Below are 20,631 nucleotides of genomic sequence, written 5' to 3' on the forward strand. Positions count from 1 at the left end.
TTGGACTGCAAGGAGATCCAACCAGTCCATTCTAAAGGAGATCAGCCCTGGGATTTCTTTGGAAGGAATGATGCTGAGGCTGAAACTCCAGTACTTTGGCCACCTCATGTGAAGAGTTGACTCATTGGAAAAGACTCTGATGCTGGGAGGGATTGGGGGCAGGAGGAGAAGGGGACGACAAAGGATGAGATGGCTGGATGGCATCACTGACTCGATGGGCGTGAGTCTGAGTGAACTCCGGGAGATGGTGATGGACAGGGAGGCCTGGCGTGCTGCGATTCATGGGGTCGCAAAGAGTCAGACACGACTGAGCGACTGAACTGAACTGAAAAGTGTCACTTCGCTAGATCTTCCTCGATGACACTAATTAATACAGCACCTCCATCCCCACTCCCATCACTCTATTCTTCACCTTTTAATTGCTGTCAAAATGCTGACATTACTTGACATGTTAAATATTAATTTGTATATTGTCTGTTTTCTCCCAACTAGAATGTACCTTCCATGAGAGCAGGAATTACTCTCATCACTACTGTTTTGCTTGTTCTTAGAAGGGTAAGGGGTAAACAGTTTTTCCTTAAGTATTCGATGGCTGAACTATCTGAAATTGCCTAATGAATTTATGGGTCCAATTTATGCCTTCAGGTCTCCACCACCTTCCCCACAGATCCAGCTGTAAAACGACAGAGGAGGTGACTTCAACCTCATTTCCAAATCTGGCTTTAACTGCTGTGTTTTCAGATTTCACCCACTTTCCCTCTGGAGATTCTACTTTCAAAAGTCACCGGATTCTTCCCAGTTAGTCCTTTGTGATTACAAACCCTGCGGCCAAGAGTGGCTTGGCCCCTGCGCATCACTGTATCTTTGTAACCCATTCTCAGTATGTGTTACATTAGATCTTAGATCGCTGGGTCAAAGGGTCACTGCAGACGTAAGTTAAATCTCTGTGACCGAATCCCCGCACAAGGTTTTGGCTATTTTGGATTTCCACCAGCTATATGGGAGAGGCCACAGTCTCGCCTGCCAACTGAGTGTCATTAGTCTTTAGGGGGTTGCCAACCCGATAATCAAGACACTGTCCCTGCGGAGCACACCCTTCCTCGCCCAAGCTCTACCACGGAGACCGACCAACCGCGGGCGGCGCGCGGCCGGCAAGCAGGGCCTTGCACAACTGGCCCCCAAAGAGGAAGGCCCAAAAGGGCTAAGTCGACACTTACGAACACCGCTGCAAAAGAAACCGGCTTCTGGGGCTTTGGTGGAACCGCCGTTTGGGCCCCAATCCCTCGGCCGGTGGTAGATACCCCGAGGCGACAATCCAGAGGGCGCCTCCGAGAGGGGAGGGCCCGCGACGCAGGTAGGGGAGGGTGAGAGGAAGGCGCACCTTTCCCTCCCCTTCAGCGCAAGCTGTGGTCTTCTTTGGGGAGGGGGGAGAGGAGGAGGATGGGGAGGGAGGAAGGCGGAGGTGGGCCGTGGGAGGTGGGGAGGGGGAGGGGTGAGATGCGCGGAGGCACAGAGCCTTCGAGTCGGAAAAAGCAGCCCCGGGGCTTCAGGCGTCTGTATCCGCGTCCGGGGGTGTGTTTCCCACCAGGCGCCCTCCTCGCACCTCGATGCGGAGCCGCGCGCCGAGCGCCCCACGTCTGCGTGCCGCGAGGGCCGGGCCGGGCTGACACCACTTCCTCCCCAGCCGCCGACCCGAGCCGGGGTGCAGCCCCCGCTCCGCGAAGCCTCCCGGCCGCCGCCCCGAAGCCTCCCGGCCGCCGCCCCGAAGCTGCCCGGCGCACGAGTCTCCGCCGAGTGCCTGCGCGCCCCGAGCAGCCGTCGAGGTAAGTGGCGCCGGCCCGCCTGCCCCGGGCCCCCTGGGAGCGGCACCCGGGCCGCCCCCGGCCCCCGACTCCCCGCCCCGGGATGTCTCCCGACCAAGGTCCTGCCCGAGGCTGGGCCCGGTGAACGCGCGGCCCCGCTGGGCCCTGGAGGGCGGTCCCCTCCGCCGACCCCCTGCCCTTGACCCAGCTCCGCGGGGTTTGGGGCTGGGGTTCGCCTTCCCCCACTTGGGTTTCTTCAGATTTGACCGATTTCCTGCCCAGAAAATTGCTCCAAAGTCAGACAGGAAACCGGTGCACCCTCGCCTGTCCATGGGTCCAGGAGCCCAGCCTGACCGGCGCTGAAGGGCTTCCAGGGGCATTTCAGGTGGCATTTCAGGGGGCATTTCCGGGCGCCGTGCATTGAGTACAGGTCGTGTGAGAATTTGAGAGTGACGGTCACAAGTCTGTCGTGTCTTAGTGTTTCCTTGAAAACTTTCAGACGGCTGTTTCTTCTTTTTAAAAATAACTTTGCCTCCGAATTATTGTCCTTTTCGCTTTAAAATAGCAGGGAGGAAGGAGCTGAACACCAGGCACAGGTGTAATTTCGCTTGGAATGAATATCCAGAGTGCCCATTTAGAAGCACGAAGCAAATTAACCAGGATGTCGTTATATCCAGGAGGATCTCGGGGGAGGGGTCCCCTAGAACACCTCATCCAAGCGCACCCCTTATCTTCCTTCAGGGAAGGTGCTTCTTATCATTCAGACCGTTGTGGAACGCTAAATGTGTTTGTTCCTGGTGCCACTCACTGCAGAGCGGTTGAAAAATAACTTTATATGCAATTGTTATAGAAAGAAATGGAGTATCAGCAGAAATAACATACAGAAGAAGCCCAGGGGTTTATTAGTGCTCAGGTATAATGTGGTTTAAACAAAGGCAAGAGTACTAACTACTACTGATTTTAAAGTCTAGGCCTCTGAATGGAGGTTTCCAGGCCTTTTGTCTCTTTGATTAAACCTCTGGGTCAATTTTCTCTCTGGCCCAAATACTGAAATAGTGGGACAGCCCATGGGCAGCCTTACAGTAACATTGGCTAGCAAAATTAACAGAGAATCTACTAGGAAATTTCTGTAATGTCTTCATGGTGGTGTTTGCTGTCTGCTCAACGTGTTGTGAAAGGTCTAAGAAATTTAATGTCATCTTCAGATTCTGAGCCACCAGGGAATCAGATGGTAAAGTCTGCATGCAAGGCGGGAGACCCAGGTTCGTTCCCTGGGTTGGGAAGATCCCCTGGAGAAGAAAATGGCAACCCACTCCAGTATTCTTGCCTGGAGAATCCCATGGACAGAGAAGCCTGGCAGGCTACAGTCCATGGGGTCGCAAAGAGTCGGACACGACTGAGCAACTTCACTTTCTTTCTGATTCTTAGTCATTTTCACATTATTACTGATATTTATATCTTTCCTGGATATTTGGGAAACTTGGGTTCTTTTAACTAGAGACCTGTCTTTAACTAGAGAAAACATGATGTTAAGTTGCTTTGATGTCTCTAACCTTATCAGTAAAGATTATTGGCCTACCTGATATCTACCATTAAAATAGCAATTGAGGAGTTTTCAGAATTCTTTGAATCTGCCCTGTCTTAAATGCTTACAAAGAATGGCTGATCACTAACAAAAAGAATAGAGAAAATGATGCTAACAGATGTTGTGAAGAGTCAAATCTTTTGAGGTCTTTTATTTCTGAGAAGTTCCTCAAGAAACAGTGAATTTCTGGTCTACATGTAAGAAGGCGCATTTCCATTCTATTGAACAACTTCAATAGGAAATTGATGAGCCCAAGCTTGGGTAGGTCTATATAATCGATTTCAAATTTTTTCAAGTGTTAATTCTCAGGAAAAATAACTTTGTAATATGGATTACTTTATGACTCAGTTTCTTTAAATCTTAAGCACTGCTTACTAGGTTTTGTTCCTTGGTGGCTCAGATGGTAGAAAATCTGCCTGTAGTGCAGGAGACCCACATTAGATCCCTGTGTTCAGAAGATCCTCTGGAGAAGGGAATGGCAACCCACTCCAGTATTCTTGCCTGGAAAATTTCATGGACAGAGGAGCCTGGCGGGCTACAGTCCATGGGGTTGCTAAGAGTTGGACATGATCGAGCAACTAACACTTAACCCTAAATTTTGTAGCGTCTATTAAATCTTTTGTATTTGTATATCCTGAGAATGTATACCAATCACCTACTATTTTTTTTTTACTTTTTTCAATAACAAATTAAAAGTTCTAGATATCTTCATATTACTATTAGAATGAACTGCTCATAAAATGCATTGCCGGGACTTGATTAAGTGGTCCAATGATTAAGACTTTCCTTTCCAATGCAAGGCATACCATTCCTGGTCAGGTAGCTAAGATCCCACATGCCTCGCAGCCAAAAAACCAAAACATAAAACAGAAGCAGTATTGTAACAAATTCAATACTTTAAAAATGGTTCACATAAAAAGCCTTTTAAAAATGCATCGCCGAAAATGCCTATATTTAATAGACCACTTTCAGTTTCTTTAAACCATCCCACTTTCACAAACATTTTCATTTACTTCTAATCCTCTTCAATGTTAATTATTTTTATACTCAGTACCTCTTAGTAGTGCGGAAGCTTGTAATAAATTGTGTGCCGTAGTCTGTCACACCAAAACATTTACAATTACACTGCATCCTCATCTCCTAGCCATATTCCTTGCACCATAGTTGGGACTCAAATAACATTTACTAAATGTCCAGCAATATTAGTTCCACTTCTGCGTGGTACCATCAATCCGTCTAAGCCCTGAGACCCAGCTGGCCCCCTACCAACCCTGACGCTTGAGCAGGCAGAGCTATAGCATCGCCCCAAGGCACCACACCTTCTCAGCTCCTGTAATAAAGCTTGAATTCTTGACTCCATTTCCAGACATTTTCTAAACATCATCTTTGCACTTGAATCACTAAGAATCATATTATAAGAGGTAGTCTTTCTTCTCTGTCAACTCAGTTTCCTCTTTATCACCAAATGGTCATCATAAACAGTTATTATATTTATTTAGCTTATATTTTGTATAACTGTGTTAACTAACTTGGATGTGTTGTTTCAGTAAGCTTCACATGCTGCGTTTATGGGGCTTCCCCGGTGGTGCTGTTTCCCACCTGCCAGTGCAGGAAGCATAATGAGGGTTGGGTTCTATCTCTGGGTCAGGAAGATCTCTGGAGGAGGGCATGGCAACCCACTCCAGTATTCTTGCCTGGAGAATCCCATGGACAGAGGAGCCTGGCGGGCTATGGTCCATAGGGTCACAAAGAGTTGGACACGACTGAAGCAACTTAGCGTACCTGCACGCACCCACATGGGCTTATACCACTATTAACCCTTTATCGTTGAGGAAATGAAAGTGCAGAGAGGATAAGAAGCTTACCCATGGAGTGAGAAGCAGAGCTGACCTTTGAACTGAGTCAGTATGACGCCAGCACTCGAGGCGCTATACCAAGGGCAAGGGCTAAATGGTGAAAAAGAACAGGAGGCCTTTGCTCAGTGAAGTTTGAGTTTAATAGGGGAGACATAAATGGGCAGTTACAGCGCCACACACAACCAGGGCCCTGTGCTATGGGAGCACCCATCAGATTCCTACACCACACGAGGGTCAGGGAGGATGAAGTGAAGGTAGGCCCAGCAAAGAACATGCCTTTTTAGAGTGAGAAAACATGTCTTTTGAAAAAATAATCTTCTTTAGCAGTAACCATTTGATTTAATTTTTGGCCGTGTTGCACAGTATGTGGAGTCTTAGTTCCCTGACCAGGGATTGAACCTACACCCTCTGCATTGGAACCACGGAGTCTTAACCACTAGACCATAAGGGAAGTCCCCATGTGGTTTCATTTTTAGCTTTATATTTCCAATCCTCTTGATAATGGGCTGTGTTAATTAAATCAATGAACAGTGAGTAGCTTTTTTTTTCTACTTCTGCTGGGGATCCTTCTGATTTAATCTCATATCACAGACTCATCTGTGAAATGGCTGCAGGCTGGGAGCAGGGATAAATGCTAAATCACACAATAGTTATGTTTGCACAAACTGGCCAGAAGATTTATGTCCATAGATCTATATCATATCAAACTGGAGGGAAAATACAGAGTGATAGAACAAGCAAAAACTAGATTTATTTTCCCTTTTTCACTATGAAATATTCCATACATACAGTAGATGATGTAAGATACATATGTGAGTGTGTGAAAGTCCTTCAGTTGTGTCCAACTCTTTGCGACCCCGTGCGCTATATGGTCTGTGGAATTCTGCAGGCCAGAATACTGGAGTGGGTAGCCTTTCCTTTCTCCAGCGAATCTTCCCAACCCAGGGATTGAATTCAGGTCTCCTGCATAGCAGGCAGATTCTTCACCAGCTGAGCCACAAGGCAAGCCCATACATAAATTACAGCTAATAATAATAAAACCGACATCAGGATACATATCATCTAGCTTAAAAAGTAAAATAATATTAGTACCTCTGACTTCCTCTCAATAGCATTACCCTTTTTTCTTGATGGACTTCCCTGGTGGCTCAGGTGGCAAAGCGTCTACTTATAACGCCAGAGACCTGGGTTCAATCCCTGGGTTGGGAAGATCTCCTGGAGAAGGAAATGGCAACCCACTCCACTATTCTTGCCTGGAAAAGCCCAGGGACAGAGGAGCCTGGTAGGCTACAGTCCCTGGGGTCGCAGAGTCGGACACGACTGAGCGACTTCACTTTTTCTTGATAGAGGTCATCATTATTCTGAATGTGTTGATTTTTTGAAAAGTATTTAGAAAGCAGGTATAAGCATTTACAAAGATACCAAACTGGGAATTAGAGTATATTGGCACTTGGGGAACTGAAATTATTTTTTAATATTTATTTATTATTAGTTTATTTATTTGGCCTAACTGGGTCTCACTTGCAGCAGCTCCCTGCGTTGAGAGCGCAGAATCTTAGCCACTGGACCTCCAGGGAAGTCCCCTGGGAAACGGAAATTAGAATCTTCACTGACTCAAAGCATGGTCATAAATAGAGTGGCCTATAAAGTAAAGAGAACTTATTTTAATTTAAATAGCATGAAAACAAAGTGGATTACAAATGGTTAAGAGAAAGTACCATGGAAGTACTAGAATCTTAATCATTAATGAAGTAACCAAGATTCATCACAGGATAACTGTAACGTTTAAGTATGGTAAAGCATGCATACGTTAGGAACTGCTAATTTCCATATTACTTCAATTTCTACTTTAAATAGAATTCAGTCATTCCAAAAAATATTTGCCAAGCACTATTCCAGGTGAATGGAAGAGACAGAGATCTCTGCATTTGGGGAGCTATATTCCAATGAGGAGACACAGATAATCATGAGTAAGCATCATAATAAGTAAATAATATGGGTGCATGAAGAGTCCCACTTAAAAAGGTAAAATTGAATGACGTAAAACTGCAGTGTTAAATAAGATGGTCAGGCTTGGCCTCATTGGGAAGGTAGGACCTGAGCCAGGGTTTGAAGGAGCTGACTGTCAGAGGGAACAGTGTTCTGAGTAGAGGGAACAGCTAGTGCTGAGGCCATAAGGCACAAGTCAGCCTGGTGCATTCGAGAAAAAAGGCACCTGTGTGGCCTGGAGGGAAAGAGTAATAGGAGGTGTGGTTGGAGACGGAGGAGGAGGATGAAGAGATGGCAGGTCACGTAGGGTCTTGTAACACATCATGAAAACATTGGCTTTTATGCTGAGTTAAACTGAGGGGCCGTTACAGGATTCTGAGAAGAGGAATAATGTGATCTGACTTACATGTCAAAGGCTCACTGTGATTGCTTGACAAAAAGCTCGATAAAGTCAGAAATCTATTAAGAAGCTTTGGGAATCGGCATATATTTTAATGGTAGAGCCAATAGGATTTCCTGGCAAAGTGGATGTGGGATTTCAGAGAAAGAGGAACCAAGATGTCTTGAAAGTTCTTGACCCAAACAATGGGAAGAATGGAACTGGCATCAACCATGTGGGCAGTTTAGAGGGGAAGCTGTGAGAAGTTGAGTTTTGGGGAGGGAGGTCTCAGAGGGAGGGGACATATGTACACATATAGTTGATTCATGTTGTGGTACAGCAGAAACTACAACATTGTAAAGGAATTATACTCCAATTAAAAATGAAAAATCTGGAAAAAGTTTTGGACATGGATATGAAATGTCAGCTGATAATAACTATGTGCTTATTACATAAAAGGCTACAGTCATGCAGCCTAAGTAACTTTTGGGGAAGGTACTATCATTAATTCTCATCGTACAGATTAGAAATGACAGTTTAGAGTTTTAAGAATTTTACCCAAGATTACATTTTAAGAACTGGGATGTAAAACTAGCTCTTTAGGATCCTAATGCTTTAAACTCTTCTTTTGAAATTTGCTGAAAGAATTGACCAGCAATCTTTATCATATAAATGAAATAAGAATATAGTAAGTTAATCAGTAATATTTTATGCCCTTGAAACTCAAGACAGTGAGAGTTCTTTTTAATAAATGAGAGAGCGGGAAATGAATATTGAAAAGCACCATATTTATATATGAATTCACAACCAGTGACATGGGCCTTATAAAAGGTTTCCGTGATTGTGAGGGTTTTTGGAATTTATTTATTTATTTGGCTGTGTTGGGTCTTAGTTGCGGCATGTTGGACCTTCACTGGGGCACGCAGGCGTCTCTCTAATTGTGGCTCGTGGGCTTAGTTGCCCTGTGCCACATGGGATCTTAGTTTTCAGACCAGGGATTGAACCTACTTGTCTTGCTCTGAAAGGTGGATTTTTAACCACTGGACCATCAGGGAAGTCCCTTCTAAGAGTATGAGTTTAACATCAGGATTCTGAGGAAGGGAAGACCACGGCCTTTTCCACAAAGGAGGTTTTTGTGCCGCGAGATTAAGATGCTTATATTTTCAAAATCTAAAACCAGATGGATTTTAAATGGATGCACGAGTTAGAGCAGGACTAAGAGTTCACTAGCAGCTGTTGAAGAATGGTAGGTAACACTGCTGTGACATTGGAAGTGGCTTCTAGGAAGTAACTCTGAGATCAAGATAGCTGACATTTGTTTTGGCTACAGTAGGTGTCAGGGCAGAATAATTATGACATAGTAGCAGTTAGTGGAATTCTGATTACTTCATTGTCTGCATCATAGTTCATGTTGTAGACTATTTTTTCCCCCACAAGCGAAAGTTTGTTTTTTAGTTAAGTGCATTATTAGAATTTTGTCTCAAAAAGAATGAACGAATCAGTTATGTGACAGAAAAAAATACCACAAAATCTTTTTCAGGCAGTTTACAGAATGATCTCAATTCAGTGAGCTGACTAAATGAATTTGTCTAAGGCTACTGTATTTATGGTATTAACGAACTCTTTCATCTCTGCTGATAACATAAAATTCTCAGTTGGTGGGTCAATGAACTGATGAGGTTTGGGATGTAGCATTAAAAAAATCATTTATTTTATTATTTTTTAAGGAGAATGACTCCTGTCTAGTTAAATTCCTAAATGATATGGCTTAGCAAGTCAAGACTGTTTCTTAGCAAATCCAGACTATTTGTTGACTGACATGGTGCTTAAATTTCTGCCATTGTATGTGGCAAACAGAAATGAAATGGCTTGGGCCCGGGACGTGGGTAAGTGCAGTGCGATCCTGTGAGCAAATGGCTCCCAAGATTGCCGTAGAAGAGAAAAGCTGAAACCCAGGGAGCTCACTGCCCTGACCACCAGAGCAGAAAAGTGCCCCTCATTCGAGATTCACAGAAGGGACCTCTTTGCTTACGTTCACACTCAAGTTGAATGACACTCTGCTGAACATGCTGACGCTGGAACTTTTTCTCCAGTCTTATCACATATCTGTCGAGGGCTGATCATGTGCCAGACAGAGCAGAAGGTGTAAAACAAAATAAGATATGGCACCAAAGCTCCAGAAGCTTCTGGTCTAGTGGGAGACCCAGGCCTGCAAATAAACACATTCCAGTTTGTGAAGAGCATAAGACGGTGATGGGAGTGGTTGTAGGGAAGACATCGTATGGGGGGAACCAAGGGCATTTTGAAGGGTAAAGATATTTCCAGGAGGCCCAGTGGCAGAAAGCTTCCTCAGGCACTACATGCATGAAATTGTTCAGCAGAGCTGCTGCATACAGGGCAGTGGGAAAGGAAATGGGGAGATTTGGGTTTAACTCTTAGTATGTAATACTCAGATTATGTTTATGTGGTACAGTCCCCATAGTCTGCTGCAACCTTTGAGTCAAAATGTTTAGCACTTGCAAAAACAGAAAACTCCGGTTCTCTGGAGCCCTGTCCAACACAAGTATAATGCAAGCGACATAGATTATTTTTATTTATTTACTTTGCCACGCCATGTGGCATGAAGGATCTTAGTTCCCTGACCAGGAATCGAACCCATGCCCCCTGCGGTGAAAGGGCGGCATCCTAACCATTGGACTGCCAGGAAAGTCCCCACATAAATAACTTTACATTTTCAAGAAGCCACACTAGAAACAAGTCAAAGAGAAACACGGGGTGTTGATTTAGTAATCTTTTTAATTTAGCATGTATGTGTCCAAAATGACCGTTTAATGAATTAATGTCAATTATACTAAATTACCGGAAAAGGCAATGGCACCCCACTCCAGTGCTCTTGCCTGGAAAATCTCATGGATGGAGGAGCCTGGTGGGCTGCAGTCCATGGGGTCACCAAGAGTCAGACATGACTGAAGCGACTTAGCAGCAGCAGCATACTAAATTACAGTAAATGTAAGTCATATTGAAATTGTGGATGAATTCTTTTTCTTTTTTCATACTAAATCTTCCAAATCCATCGTGTCTTACACTTAGAGCACATTTCAGTTTGGACGAGCCACAGTTCAAGTGCTCAGTGGCCACCTGTGGCTAGTGGCTACTGAACTGGACAGTGTGGCTCTAGGTAATTGCACAAATACTGTATCCTAACTAAGTGTTGACTGTTCAGCTGTATGGAGGATATTAGATGCCTTATGGAGAAAACTAAGGGGAAAAAGAAACAAAAAGCATTTTCTATTACTGTGGGGTGTGTCCTTGGAACCAGATTTTAATGCATAGCTCAGCCTACACCCACAATGCTTCATTAGCCCTCTAAGCAACAAAAAACCAACAAATTGCCATTGCTTACTTTTTATTCTTTATCTTCCCCTCTGCCCACCCTCCCATCCTCACCCTTATTTTTTTGGATTCTTCTTAAAAGTAACAGGGACTGAAAAAAGAGTGGAAGTAAAACGTAGAGCAGGATACCGTAAACCCACATCCGGCAAATATGATTGGTTGCCCTAGACAATGGCGGTTGTCAACTCTTTTTTTTTTTTCTCTTTAGCTTTCATCTGCTAGCTCACAAGCATAACACACCCTCACAACAGCCGCTCTCTTTGTGATGGTCTTCAACTCCAAAAATACACCTCCCTTCCAGGGTGGAGAAGGAAATGGCACCCCACTCCAGTACCCTTGCCTGGAAAATCCCATGGACAGAGGAGCCTGGCGGGCCACGGTCCATAGGGTCGCAAAGAGTCGGACACAACTGAAGTGACTTAGTACACAGTAGTTTTTAGCACATGGTGGTTTTAGAGGCAGATACAGTAACAAAAATGATGATGGTGGTGATAATAATAATGGCTTAGTATAGTATATCAGACACTATACCAAGGACTCAGGTTAAATCACTTAGCCAGGATCACCCAACAGCTGAATACATTTACTGAGTACATGATATGTGTCACAGGCTTGGATGAAAATACAAGATTTTCTGCCTAACCTCAGTGTGGTGTGAAAGACAGTCACGAATTCAGTTGCATTCAAACTGGACAAATAGATACTGTAACAGCAGGATTAGCAAAATAGCTGCCAAATTCTCCCTCTTAATGATCACCATCGGTCTGTGTCTTTGGAAGGCTATGTGGCATGGTTGTGAACATGCGTTTTCGAATGAGACCTGGGCACTGTCCAGTCCTCCACTCACATGAGCTTGTGCAAATTATTGTTTCTCCAGCCCTAAGTTTTATAACCTATAAAGTTAGAATAATGTCACTACATCCTAAGATTGCTTTGAGAATTAAATGAGAGACTATTATGTGTCTGATCTATAGTAATTGTCCCATATTTATAACCCCTACTATTCTTTTTTAAAGGTGCTAATACATATTAACACGAATGGTTATCCATTGAGTTCCAATAGTTGAACTGTTATCCAGCCATAGCACTGTGCCAGCTACTGGGAGAGTTGAGTCAAAATGCTTAGGCACTTGTGAAAACAGAAGACCGTGGTTCTCTGGAGCCCTGTCCAATACAAATATAATACATATAAAATGCTGCCCCTCTCAGCATAGCTGAAAAGATTTTTTGAAATCTTGGTTGTTGATTCATACTTTTATTGAAAGGCTAGAATAACATAAGAAGGTGGTATGACTTACTTGGCAGCTGAACAGCCTCCTTCTTGACTATGAGGCTGACAGGTTCTATAGATGGATGTGTTGATTGACAGAAGGCAGCTTTCCTGTTTGGTTTAGATAAAGATCAGGTGTGTAAGTTTCAGTCCTCCTTGCTGGCTATTTGCTGAGGCCAGCAATATGGTGGCTTCCACTTATGCTGAAAGTGGAGCTCCTAAGAGTTCTTAGTGCATTTCACTGAATGTGGGCATTTCTTTTCTCAACCCCTTCTAATGGATGGAAGGATGGATGAATAGTTGGCTGATTGGACTGGGATCTCATGTCTGTTACAGAGCCCCAAACTTTCTGCGTCCCAAACTGCTTTATTTGTTTTTGTTTTCTTGGCTCAAGTCTCACCTTAAGAACCTGTGAGCCAGTTCTCCCATAGTGTATAGGGCAAGGATTCTTGCTGATTTTACACCCAGGGCAGTTGCAGTTTCTCTTTGTTCCTAGTGACAGAGGGGTCGAATGGCCCATAGCATCAGTCCTTAATTACTCCAGTTTGTCCATGGACTTCCATCTTTGCTGACCCCGAGTTTGGGCGTTTTCCTTGGCTCTTTGTTTGACGGCCCTCCTCCAGACCCACATTGGACCACTGTTTCCCTTGCTCTCGTCGTTCTCTATACAATCCCTTCTCCTTAACATCGTCCAGAAATTCCTCAAGGTTTTCTATCCAGCAGCGGCATACTTCCTTGCTTTCCAGACTGCTCTGGAGTCATTTCACTTGAATCGTAGGAAAGGATGTGTATTCACTGCCCACTAACCAGAAGTTATCAGCACATTTATTTTTTTAAGAATACTTTTATTTATGTATGTATTTTTGGCTGTGCTGGGTCTTCGTCGCTCTGTGGGCTTTTTCTCCAGCTGCAGAGAGCAGGGGCTGCTCTCTGGCTGCAGGGGACGGGTTTCTCACTGCAGTGGCTTCTCTTGCTGTGGAGCATAGGCTCTAGGGCACGCCGGCTTCAGTAGTTCTAGAGCTACTGGGCTCTAGAGCACAGCCTCAGGAGTTGTAGAGCATGGACTTAGTTGTGGGATCTTCTCGGATCAGGGGAAGAAACTGTGTCTCCTGCATTGGCAGGCGGATTCTTCGCTACTGAGCCACCAGGGAAGCCCCTATCAGTGTACTTAAGTGATTTAAATTATGTAGATCATGAAACAATTACCACGGTAAGTTTGGTGAATATCCATCATTTCATATATATATATATAAAATCTAAGTAATAAATTTTTTTCCTTGTGATGAGAACTTTTAGGACTTACTCTCTTAACATCCTCCATATATAACATACAGTGTTAATTATATGCATCGTGATGTACACTACATCCCTAATGCATGTTTATCTTATAAGCAGAAGTTCGTACCTTTTGATCACCTTCTTCCAATCCCCACCCCACCCCCCAGTAACCACAAATCTAATATCCTTCTGTGAATTTCTTTGTTTTTGAAGTATAGTTGACCTACAACCACCGTGTTAGTTCTTGGTGCACAACATAGTGATTTGATCTTTCTATTCATTACAAAATGACCACCACAATTTTTGCCATTTTCTCATTATTATTTTTGGATAAATACTGACATTTTGGCTTTTTTTTAATGCACTGAATATTGACATAAATAGTCGTTTACCGCGTGTTCCTTTGCATGACACTTTTCTGCTCACAGCCTTCATTTCTTCACTTGCATATGGGACTAACATATTTTGCAGAGCAGGTGCAACGAGGCAGAATCTAGCATAAGAGCATAGTACCATGCTGGAGTTGTAGAAGGTACCCTGGAGTGGTAGCTGCACTGATCATTTGCTCCACTACCAACAGCTGCAAAACAGACCACCCCAAACTCAGTGCTGTGCAACAGACAGTTTTATTGTGATCACGGATTGTGTGGGTCAGGACTCGACACCACAGGGCTAGCTGGCTTCAGCTCCGCGTGATGTCTGTGACCTCATCTGGGGATACTTGAACAGCTGGAGGTGGTGCAAACTGCTGGAGACTGGGCTTACCTGGAGGATTTTTCACTCACCAGCTTGGCCCCTGAGCTGGGCCAGGACTGGTAACCAGAGTGTCTCCTGTAGCCCCTCCAGGTGGCTCTGGCTTCTCACGGGGTGACAGCTGGGCTTGCACAGGGAGTGTATGGAGGGAGTTCTAAGCGACCTTGTGGATGGCCTCTCCTGGCCTGCCCTGCCCTGCACACAGAGCGTCACTTCCTTAATACTGCATCCGTCATAGCAGTCAGAGACTGCTCAGAGTCAAGGGGAGAGGACAGAGACCCCACATCAAAGAACAGGATGCCTTATTTAAAACCATCATCGTCATTACCATCTTTACACCGTGAATCTGCTTCTTCCGTATGAATAAGGAAAGGAAGTGCTTCCAAGTCCCATAGCAATTGAAAGAACATTTTCCTCAAGAGGTTACACGTTGCCCAGGAAAGGAACATTAGTGATAAAAATAAGCTGGATTTTCCAGTATCTAACCAGGTTAGATCCAATATATAACCTGGTTCTTTTTTGTTCCATACTGGTTTTTTTTTTTAATCTTTTTTTTAGCCATGCCACAAAGCCTGTGAAAACTTAGTTCCCCAACCAGGGATCGCACCTGGGCCCTTGGGCAGTGATAGAACAGTCTAAACCAGTTGACCGCCAGGGAATTCCCTCATTCTGTACCTTTAAACAGTAAATAGACAGTTTTTAAATGCATTTTCAACACAGAAATAATACAGGGCATGACATGGCGAGGGCCTTCTTTCCTTGCATTTAACGTAAAACTCAAGCCGTTTTTGTCTTGGCTAAAACTTTTGATTCTCATAATCTTCATATACCCTGTACTTACCTATAACATTTTTTTATTTGTTTTTAATTGTAGATAATTACAATATTGTGTTGGTTTCTGCCATACATCAACATGAATCAGCCATTGGTATATACATGTCCTCTCCCTCTTAAACCTCCCTCCCACTTCTCACACTTTAAAAAAAATTTTTCCATCTATTTGTAAACCAGTGGTTCTCAAACTTTAGCATGCAAACAAATCACGTGGGAGGCCTTTTAAAATACAGATTGTTAGTCCTCACCCCCAGAGTTTCTGATTCAATCATTTTGGAGTGGGGCTGAAGAATTTGCATTTCCAAGTATCTGGGTGATGCTGTGGCTATTGGTCTGAAACTCACACTTTGAGAACCACTGTTGCAAAAAAAGGGGCTTCCCTGATGGCTCAGCAGTAAGGAATCCACCTGCAGTGAAGGAGACTTGGGTTTGATCCCTAATTCAAGAAGATCCCCTGGAGGAGGAAATGGCAACGGACTCCAGTATTCTTGCCTGAAAAATCCCATGGACAGAGGAACTTGGAGGGCTACAGTCCACAGGGTTGCAAAGACTCAGACATGACTGAGAGACTAAGAGGGCAGCAGGCAGGCTGCAAAGAAAGTGCAGATCCAAATCCAAAAAGATTAGCTTGGACCTCACTAGATTTCCCAACTCTGTCAACCCCCATGTGCTTCCAGAGTCTGGCATTCTTCTCTTAGGATATATGTACTGACTCAACAAGGGCAATGGTGACGCGATCACTCTTGGCACTTCCTGAGCATCTCACATGTATGAGGCATTTGGTGTTATCTTGTTTAATCTTTACAAAAATTCAGTGAAATATCCTTGTTTAATAGATTGAGAAACCAACACTGTTAATAAATAACAGGCCAAGTTTCTCAACATTTTACCACAACGAGGGTAGGGCTGAACCCCAGGTCTTACCACAGTGAGGGCAGGGCTGAACCTCAGGTCTTCCAGAATCCAAAGTGCTGGCCCATGCTCTTAGCTGCTGTGCATCCCACCATCGTCTCAGGCTGCAGAGAACAACTTCTCACCCCTCGAGAGTGAGTGATCTCTCTTCTCTGATCCCTTATTATTTTATATCTTTCCTATTATTCTTTGTGTGTGCTCTGTCACTCAGTTGCGTTTGATTGCAGCTCTGACTGTAGCCCTCCAGGCTCCTCTGTCCATGGGATTCTCTAGGCAAGAATACTGGAGTGGGTTGCCATCTCATACTTCAGGGGATCTTCCCTACCCAGGGATCGAACCTGCATCTCCTGTGGCTCTTCCATTGCAGGCGAATTCTTTACTCCTGAGGGGGAGCCCTTAAATTATTGTTACATGGTGTTAAATTATTTTCACCTCTGCCATCCTGTTTAGACTTTGAACTTTATTCATCCATTCACCAAACAGTCAAGGTATGGATTCTAGCATTACCATAAATTCTGGCAGAGAGCTTGCATCCCATTATTGCTTCTTGAGATAATGAATGAATTAAGAAGTAAAGAATCATGGTCTAAAACTATGACCTATCGCTGTGTAGTTAAATGAGTACATGTGAAAATAAACAAGTGGTCTCTAGGTATATTTGTCTTTGTATCACCCATTTCTCTAGGTCATCCCGACCTAAGAGAGTAAGAAATATGATTATTATAACAGCAACTACTTAATGGCCCCATAAAGCAGACCTGTGTTCTTGGTTTCCTTTAGGGGAACAAAAGATAGTCTGTTGACTTTTTGTTTTTTGCCTGTTTTGTATATCATGGTGTGTATATGTTAATCCCCAACTTCCAATTTATATCTCTCCTCGTCCCTGCCCTGCTATCCGCTTTGCTAACCAAAAGTTTATTTTCTATGTCTGTAAGTCTGTTTCTGTTTTATAAGTAAGTCCATTTGTGTCCTTTTTTTAGATTCCACAAATAAGTGCTATTATATGATATTTGTCTTCGTCTGACTTAATTCACTTAATGTGATCATCTCTGCTGCTGCTGCTAAGTCGCTTCAGCCGTGTCCGACTCTGTGCGACCCCAGAGACAGCAGCCCACCAGGCTCCCCCGTCCCTGGGATTCTCCAGGCAAGAACACTGGAGTGGGCTGCCATGCTGCAAATGGCATTATTTCATTCTTTTTTGGCTGAGTAGTATTCCATCATGTGTATGTGTGTATATAGATAGCTACATAAATACATACATACAGCCCACCTCTTTTTTATTCATTCATCTGTCAATAGACCTTTAGGTTGCTTCCGTATCTTGGCTATTGTAAATAGTGCAGCTATTAACGTTCGGGTGTGCATGTGTATTTTTAAATTAGAATTCTCTCTGGATATATGCCCGGGAGTGGGATTGCAGGATTATACAGTAACTCTAGGTTTATTTTTTTAAGGAGCCTCCATATTGATATATGTGAGCTTCCCAGGTGGTGCTAGTAGTAAAGAACCCAGCTGCCAATGCAGGAGAGGCAAAGGACGTGTGTTCAGTCCCTGGGTTAGGAAGATCCCCTGGAGGGGACATGGAAACCCTCTCCAGTATTCTTGCCTGGAGAATCCCCAAAGCCTGGTGGGTTACAGTCCATAGCGTTGCATAGAGGCAGACACTGCTGAAGTGACTTAGCATGCGTGTACATACTGATAACCATAGAGACTGCATCAATTTATATTCCCACCAACAGTGAAGGAGGGTTCCTTTTTCTCCATACCCTCTATAGTATTTATTATTTGTGGACTTTTTAATGATGGCCATCCTGACTGTTTGGATTTGTAGTTTTGATTTTCATTTCCCTGGTGACTCAGATGGTAAAGAATCTGCTTGCAGTGCAGGAGACCTGGGCTTGATCCCTGGGTTGGGAAGATCCTCTGGAAAAAGGAATGGCTACCCACTTCAGTATTCTTGCCTGGAGAATTCCATGGACAGAGGAACTTGACAGGCTACAGTCTATGGGACTGCAAAGCACTGGACATGACTGAGCGACTAACGGTTTCTCTTTCACTTTTTGTCTAATAGTTAGTGATATTGAGCATCTTTTCACGTGCCTGTTGGCCATCTTTGTGTCTTCTTTGGAGAAATGTCTATTTAGGTCCTACTGTATAGCACAGGGAACTATACTCAATACTCTGTAGTAACCTATATGGGAAAGAATCTGAAAAGTAATTTGTATATGTATAACTGAACCAGTTTGCTGTACACTTAAGACTCACACAACAATGTAAATGAACAATACTCCAACTAAAAAAAGAATCTTTAAAGAGGCTGTTGTAAAAAAAAAAAAAAAGATATGTATATATTTTAAAACACTCTCCCTTTTCTTTCCATTCATGACTTTCCCACCCCTGCCAGTTACAACCAAGAATGCCTGTGGAGCCAGTTGGTTTTCCTGGTGGGGAAAGGATGGGCTGAGCATTAGGCTCCTGGTCAGGAGACTGTTGGCTGGAACAGTGTGACATGCACTGCTCACCGTCACCCTTCTCTCCACGACCATGTTCAGAATATCCGATCAGCCCGTATCCTTGAGCATTGGAGCATCCAATATGATTTGGTGGAGATCTTCAGGGGGCCTGCTTTTCTTTGAGGAGGTGACATTTAAGCTGAGTCTCAAGCACCAAAGCTACTGCATTCACCTAAAATCTCTCTCCTCAAACCCTAAGCTGCTAATAAGACTCTAAATAATGGATCTAAGGCAGTGATTCAAAGTGGCACTTAAGTAATTAGTGATTCCATACTATTGCAGCTAACTAATTTTCTGATCTAGGATAAGTTGCTTAAACTTTGTAAAATATAAACACTGACTAGCTGTTTAATGATATGAAGAAATTGTTATTGATTGTTTTGAGTTATAATGATAGGATTGGGGTTATATATATATTTTTAAAAGTTGCTACATTTTAATTATAATGTTATTTCTTTTTAAAAATTGCATTGAAATATAGTTGATTTACAATGTTATACTTCCCAATTGTTTTACACATTTTGTAAAAGATTATTTGTTTGAGTTAGGATCCAAATAAAATCTACCTGTGATCAGTTAAAAAAAAAAAACAAAAAAAAAAACTTTGTAAAATAGGAAAAATAATGCCAGCTTCTAAAGGATTATTATCAGAATGTCTTCAGCCTTCCCGGCCTTTCAGAGGCTAAAGAAGGCTTCAGTTCCAGTTGCTTATGGTATTGGGGCTACAGTTACTGAGTACGCAGAGCTCAGCCAGGCCTGTTGTACACACTGTACATGCATTCATTTATAGACTCTCACCTGGACTCCACAAGGCAGCTAGTTATCATACCTTTTGAAAATGAGAAAACTAAAGTGCCGAGAAGTTTAAGTAACTTTCCCAAGGTTACCTAGCCAATAAGTGACAGTGCTGGGTTTTGTCTCTGAGTTCTAGACTCTGCTCCGTCCCTGGGGAAGGGTCTTGTCTGCCCCAGCTGGCTCAGTGGTCCCCCAGCCTCAGCCGTGGGTGGGCCCACGTGTCTCAAGGCAAATGTGAGCAAAATAGCAGCGCCCCCACCACCACACAGACACCCCGCACCCCAACTACTTATGGAAGATGATTTGGGAGAAAAATATTGTTAATAGATGTTTTTTGCTTTTTTTTTTTTTAAGGGATGAATCATCGTGAATGTGTGGGAGTAAAAATTCAGTTCCTGTCTTGAAAATAGTTCTAAATTCAGTTCTAACTTCAAAATAGAGTAGAAAACATTGTCAGTGCATCTTTGAGGAAAAAGAAAATTTACTAATTTTAAAATTTACTAAAAATTTACTCATTTACTAAAATTTTAGTAAAATACATTATAATTTACTAAAAAGTTTTAGTAAAATTCATAGAAGAATAATTAGAACTGGGTTGCCGCTGAAAACTCTTAAATGCACCTCAGAGTTTTCTGATATCTTTTCCATGGTACATGGTATATATCATGTTTGGGACACGCGTGCTCACAGAAATGGCCATAAATACTTGAAAATAGAGAGAAGGCCAGGCCGTGGTGGGGACACACGCTGCTTGAGCTCATTAATGCAGAGTTTACCACCCTTGACTGCTATTTTTAATCAACAGCCCCAGTCCTTTGGGGGTTTTGGTGCCAGGTGCAGAATACTGACCAAGACCCCAAACCAGAGATTTTCTCACCCCACAGAAAGGCAACAAGAATTAATTGATATTTCCAGTTTTATCCTTAAGCCTTGCTGCGTATAATCTTTCAGCAAAGGAAAACATCTGGCTCGTAACATTATTTCTTGAAAAGAAGGACAAATAATCCATTTCCAGCAATAGAGAAGTGGTTAAATGATGGCACGGCACATCTGTGGGGGACTTCCTTGGGGTTAAGACTTCATACTTCCATTGCAGGGGCCGTGGGTTCAAGCCCTGGTTGGGGAACTAAGATCCCACATGCTATGTGGTGCAGCCGAAAGAAAAAAATAAGTAGATAAAAATAAAATTTCAGTTTAAAAGAAAGATGTTTGGAGCCATGAAATTGGAAGAACTGAGAGACAGACAGGAATGCATGTTATAATTGCTACTGA

At 43.3% G+C, this 20,631-nt stretch overlaps 1 protein-coding gene across 2 annotated transcripts in view; it reads left to right on the forward strand.

The window, feature by feature from the left end:
- The first annotated feature begins 1,141 nt into the window (after positions 1-1,141).
- Positions 1,142-20,631, forward strand: part of LOC120869255 (amyloid beta precursor protein binding family B member 1 interacting protein) — a 91,967-nt gene continuing 72,477 nt past the window's right edge. The window contains exons 1-2 of one of the 2 annotated variants that reach the window (XM_040248441.1): positions 1,142-1,354; positions 1,589-1,823. The gene's annotated coding sequence lies outside the window, so the exon portion shown is untranslated. Of the gene's footprint in view, positions 1,355-1,502; positions 1,824-20,631 lie in introns of those variants that run through there. The other variant, XM_040248442.1, reaches the window with a different exon arrangement.

Source organism: Oryx dammah, unplaced genomic scaffold, assembly GCF_014754425.2.
Source record: "Oryx dammah isolate SB20612 unplaced genomic scaffold, SCBI_Odam_1.1 HiC_scaffold_10, whole genome shotgun sequence".
Lineage (NCBI taxonomy): Eukaryota > Metazoa > Chordata > Mammalia > Artiodactyla > Bovidae > Oryx > Oryx dammah.